The sequence below is a fragment of the Triticum dicoccoides genome, chromosome 3B (assembly GCF_002162155.2).
Source record: "Triticum dicoccoides isolate Atlit2015 ecotype Zavitan chromosome 3B, WEW_v2.0, whole genome shotgun sequence".
NCBI classification, from domain to species: Eukaryota; Viridiplantae; Streptophyta; class Magnoliopsida; order Poales; family Poaceae; genus Triticum; species Triticum dicoccoides.
Window position 1 is genome coordinate 689,927,671 of NC_041385.1, and position 6,047 is coordinate 689,933,717.

At 44.2% G+C, this 6,047-nt stretch overlaps 2 non-coding genes and 1 pseudogene across 2 annotated transcripts; all 3 read left to right on the forward strand.

Moving 5' to 3' along the window:
• The first annotated feature begins 3,563 nt into the window (after positions 1–3,563).
• TRNAM-CAU lies at positions 3,564–3,637 on the forward strand. Its single transcript has one exon. It is a non-coding gene; the product is annotated as a tRNA-Met (tRNA).
• Positions 3,638–3,767: 130 nt separating this feature from the next.
• Positions 3,768–3,841, forward strand: TRNAN-GUU. Its single transcript has one exon. It is a non-coding gene; the product is annotated as a tRNA-Asn (tRNA).
• A 476-nt stretch (positions 3,842–4,317) lies between these two features.
• LOC119279801 lies at positions 4,318–6,047 on the forward strand (annotated as a pseudogene).

The following is a 6,047-nucleotide window of genomic DNA, read 5'->3' on the forward strand; positions in this document are numbered from 1 at the left end:
CCGAGGGGCTATCTTCTCTCCCATGTTGGTGCCTTGCTTAACTCAAGTATAAAGTGGAAATGAAAGCCAAAATCCGGGGTGATAAAATTCCATTTGAATCTTGAGATCCAAGAAGAAGGATAGCTTCATGAGTTCGTTCTGACTCCTAGCTTAGCTGGAAAGCTTTTGCTTGTATCTGGCAGTGGGTGTAACATCCATCATACTCAAACGGAAGAAGGTTTGCTTATCTAGCTCCAAGGACGTTATAATCATTTACAGAACCAGGGTTTGCACCTACTGAGGAGGAGAAAGGGCCGACGACCCATACTAGAACTCCAAGATAAGATCTTTCAGTCAATCAGACGGCCGAGGCCTTTAATAAGGTCCAGTTGTGCCAACGAGTTCTTCTAGTTATGAATCGCCGTAGGGAGGTAGCATTACATTTGTATTAGCAAAATAGAGCTCCTCATAGAAAAGAATGGCGAAGAAAGTGTTAGAGTACTTTCTTTCTGTTCAGTCCTGGAACTTATTCTTTTCCGATCGACCTATCAACAGTAGCAATCATACCCCGTCGAGCGAGTTAGGAGCTGCTCACAAAGAAGGCCGAAACCAGATGAGATGGCTGAAGCAGATACCAGAGAATAGGTTCCTTCACCGAAGTCTACTTTATTTTAGAATTCAAATTCAATTGATGCCGCACAGGCTGACCATTTAAAACATGTGGAAACGGGAGACTGGAGAAGATGATCACACTTTGGAAGAGAGACAGCCGCGTACCTGCCCCGGGAGGGGGCTTTTGTTCGATACAATCACTGAACTCAACCGCTTAGACTGGAGATGGCACTTGAAAACTCGTATAGAAATCTATCAACTTGACTTAGAGGAAGAAGTGGCAGGGGGTAGGTCGGTTGTTTTAAGTCCGGATGGTTCCTCTTGTTGGCATGGCGTTGGTATGCCTCACTATCCTTAAATCTATGGACAGGGGAGATAGAACTTTTGCTTTTCGATACCCCGAGCCGATACATGAAAAAAGAGGGATAATAGTAGTAGCAAGGGTGCTGTATTGGGTCAGTCAAAACTTACTACTTCCACATTGGTAAACGGCTCTGCCATAGATCTATCATACAAATTTCGATTCTGGAAAAGCGAACCCACTGATAAAGAATTTTATACCGAGGTTGGAGTTAGTCAACTCAATAATGATACTCTCCCTCTGGGGCCTTGAGCCGAAGCCAAGCCGATACGATAGGCGGGCGAAGTGAGCGAGACCAAGACGGGCCAGGCGTGGAGTGGCGAAGGGGTCCTACTATACGTATACGTGATTAGTAAGCGGTTCAAGACATCGAATGAAAAATCAAGTGAACTAGTGAATAGTGTGATTGATCAGACAAGTACCAAGGAGCAAGAAAACGTATGCGCTTTAGCAAGGGATGAGCGCGAAATCCGTTGCTTGTTCTTTTAGTAGCCTTCTTTCATTTCCGAATTTGCTTGCGAGCAGTCCTTGCATTAGTATGAGTTCGTTGACCGCGTAAGGGCGATCCATCTTGATGATGAATTCCATGATAACGAGAAATAGAAACTAATCGTTTTTGCCTGCCTTGGAGTAATGATTCCACCATTGGATCTTAGAAACGGAGAAGTCGAGGTCGAAGCCTATCATCAAGGCTATCTACAAATAAAGCATAATCAGAAATGAGAAAATACAAATAAACAAGATCTGGAAGAGTTTCCGCTTTCGCACGCACCTGGACCGCTGGATTATGTTGAAGAATAAGACCTCGCCATGGCAGACTCTAGATTAAAGGTAATGAGCTGATGAAACCAGAGCAAGAGAGGCACCAAAGCAACTCGAGAGATACTTTCTTTGAAATCGGGATTTTGGGGGTCTCAATGGAAGGCAAGGTAGCGCTACTGAATCCCTATCGTACTGAAGCTGCTCCTCTCGCTCTCGAGAAAGACAAGGAGGTCACGAAGGAGCTGGAGGGGAAACGGGGGAGGATGGGCTGGAACCTAAAAACGCTTGCTTGTGCCCCACCCCAGCCCTATCTTGCTCCAGCTTTACGAGGGTGATCGACGATGGCCACACCGGGGAGATGAACGTCTCTTCAGGTATGAGATTATGTGGGAGACTTGAGCGCGTATTGGACTCGCCCTACTATGGACATGAGATACATCTGGTCCCACTACCCCGTGTCATATTTAAAAGCTGGATCTTGTTGTTCATGGCCCCATTTCTCACTGCACTTAAAACAGAGCCCCCGGGTGTGTCGATATGTATGGAGGGCCGAATTCTTGTTGGCGTTGAGTGTACTAAGTCTAAGATCTGCTTACCCGTGTGTCCAAAGATACTGCTGCTTTCCTTGTAGCCATGTCTGAAGCAAACAGTGCCTGGGTAAGCTAGTTGATCCCACCCGAGAGCTCTAGCGATTCGTATAAGTGTTGGTTTGTCGACTAAGCAGTCACCTTAGGAGCACGTCGTCAGTATCACACTTGCTATTCGCGAAATCTACCTTCCAAACAATTTCCAGAGGATCGAGCAAGAAAAGGAGATAGTCAATCTCTGTTTGAACCCGGTTGCTTTCTACGCAGAGATGTTTGCTCATGTCTGTCTTCCGAGTCATCTATAGAGGCTTTTGTTTGGACATAAAAATGGACGTATAGGTAGCTTTTAAGGTGATGTATCGTCTGCGGTTCTTCCCGTTGTACATCAATCGTTCACTAAATCGATGAGGAAGGTGAAAGTAGGGCCATCGACTGGGAAGCAAGCATGAAGGAAGAACTCTGGACTTTGGTTTCAAGCTGAACTATTTACTTCTTCTTAAACAATTTATTGCTTTCCATTCCACTGCTTCTGCACAAAGCCAACGAGCTTCAAACTTATTGCTACTTCCACTCCGTGAAGATTCTTGGTCGTCGTAGTAACACGTATCAAGCACCAGTTGAAAGACCCATTCTAGCTTAAAATCAGTCTTCTACACGATTCCTTATTTAGGAGCTTCCTATGGTGAATTGGGATACCTAAGTATTTAAAAGCTACGGATACACCAAAAAGGTGGGCATATTGAGTCTCGAACTGCTTGCTTTATGCGGCTCAACTATTGCCAGTCAGTACGGATGCATTGGTACTCCGATCCGATATCATCACTTTATTCAATCTCATATCCAGATCCAGATTGGGAGCATGGTTGCGAGTCTGCACCTAAGGTGCCTCGCCTCTCGTGGGGAACGTATTGCATTTTATGCATTCTACCCCGCTTCAATGATTGCTATTGCCCCGCTTTTCTGACTCTTCTCTGCTTCTGAACTTGCCTGCTCTGTTTCTTCAGGTTCAGAGTTAACACCTTTCGGCGATCTTCCAAACTATAATTGTATTTGCCAACTAGAATTCAGGAAGTAGTAGCAACGACGAGATTTCTTGCATTTTAGTACTCGAAAGGATGGAGAATTCAATACTGAACTGCCCGAATCAACCTGAATCAAAAAATGATTTCTTGAATTTTAGTATAGAAAGCAGATCGAAAACCCCTATTTAATTAGTTCTTTCGAGTCACTCACTGAAGAGGGAAAGAAAGATCAGGGGAAGAAGCGGGGTAGAGGAATTGGTCAACTCATCAGGCTCATGACCTGAAGACTGCAGGTTCGAATCCTGCCCCCGCCTTATCACACGTCAGACAGATACCCAGGATCCGAGTCCTGATCACCTATTTTTTAATCCCTGTTGTTATGGAAAGTGTTGCTGTGTCAAATCGAGATTATGTGGGTGTTCATCTTATTAAGCAATTCGTTCGTCCTCAATAGCTCAGTTCGGTAGAGCGATCGGTTGTTAACTGATTGGTCGTAGGTTTGAATCCTACTTGGGGAGATTTGATTCATTCTTTAATGTAAGAATAAAGAATGGAATTAAAGGGCTTGCTTTGACCCTTAGGAGTAGAGTAGGTAACCCGTTTGCTATCCTTATTTCTATTTCTATTGCATTTTCTATCTCATCGTATCACATTGTGTTCTATGATTCCACTTCGACAAAAGGAAAGAGCATACCTAAGTTCAATAGCTTTACGTCCGCTATCCCGATCATGATTTTCCTACCCTCAGGGGGAAAGTAAAGGCCCTTTCTTACTCGAAAGCCGTTCCAATCAAGGAAAGAGCCAGAAGTAGACCGACTTGTAGATCGGGTAGCAATAGGCTATGACATCTCTCACTTTACCAAGAACATAGGGCGTAAGATCAAGAGGTTCTTCCACGGAAAGATGGGGATCCTGTCTCTCCACAAGGGTTCCCTTTCTATCGAACTGGCCTTGGCGAGTCGCTTTAATTCCACTGGAGGGTTGTAGCCGTGTGATGGGTGACTATCTAGCACGGTTCATAGAGCACATGTATGTAGTCTGCGCTGGTGAATGGAAGCCCCCGCCGCAAAAAAGAAGCAGCTCTTCCCACGGCTCTGTCACCATCGACTCTATTTATTATTATGGTAAATCATTGTATCAAGATGTCAATCTTAGATCTTATTTTAGTTCGATACGTCCACCTACGAAACTCGCCCTTGGCTTTCGTCTCGGTAGGTGTATTATTCTACATTTTCCCAAAAGGACATTCATTCATTTCTTTCTTCCCGGGCGATCACCATGACTAAAACGAAAACAAGACAAGAAATCAAGACCCGTACTACATGAAAAGGGCTGGTGGCCGACATTTGGGAAAGTCGGGCCGCTCGGGTGTCTTCATTCAAGCGAGGGTACAGAGGAAGAACGAAATGAAGTGAGAGGCCGGGGGGCAGGGAAAAGAGTCGAGTCGATCGACCGGGAGAAGCAAAACGAAATCCGGATTTGGCCGAAAAAGATGCAACGTTATGGATACCATGACCGATCACCATCGAGAAAGAAGAATTTTGATAAATCACTTCGGGTGAGCGGGGCCTTCAAGCGGCCTCAATACGCCGGGGTTGTAAATGACATACCTTTCCTTATGGGAAATGCCGCCTCCTTACTAAAAAGGAATAGAATCAAGTTATTTTTACCAAAGAAGTCCTGCTCTGACGGCCCGACAAGTCATCTACTAAAAAGGACCCTCCCCGCTGTGCGCCCCTCCTTGAATTATTCGGTCATGCAATACTTTTTTAATACTAAGAATAAAATGCATTTCGACCCCGTCCTAGTTCTCAATCATTTCGTGGCACCGGGTGTGGCTGAACCATCTACGATGGGGGGAGCGAAGGGAGGAAGCTTAGATAAGAGAATACGCTCTCGCATCGCTTTTTTTTAGAAAGCTCTACCAGTGAGAAAAAGTGTTTGGCCCGAGCCAAAAAGAGGTTGATCCACTTCATTCGCCAAGCGAATGATCTTCGCTTCGCGGGAACAACAAAAACCACCATATCGCTCTTTCCTTTCTTCGGTGCTACCTTCTTTTTTCCAAGGGATGGGGTTGGGGTGTATAATAACCCTTTTTTTGAGTATGCCCGGAAACAACTCCTAGCTCAATTTAGGATCAAATGTAGGAACCTCATGGGTAAGGATAAGGTAATGGAATTGATAGAGAAATTCATAGACCTAGGTAGGACAGGAAAATTGATAAAGGGAATATAGATGATGATAGAGATCATACTGAGAAAGAGGATAATTCTATACGGGTACAACTCTTATTTGAACGAAGTGCAAAAAATGCGATCTTTTTTGTCTAATAGAACAAACACTAATACCTTAATTGAGTCGGTAAAGATCAAATCTGTTTATCAAAGTGCTTCTCTGATTGCTCAAGACATCTCTTTTCAACTGAGGCACAATCCAATCTCATTTCGTTCCATTTTTAGTAAAATAGTGAAGGATATTCCATTAATAATGCCAAAAGGGGTCGAGGGGATACGTATTTGTTATTCTGGTCGATTAGGGGATGCGGAAATAGCTAGAACTGAGTGCGGAAAGTATGGAAAAACATCTTGTAATGTATTTAACCAGAAAAACGATTATGCTCCCGCAGAAGTATCTACTCGTAACGGAATTTCAGGTGTCAAAGTGCGGATCTCATATAGTCAAAATAAGAAGGGACGTGCTATATCCGAAACGTACAAAATATAG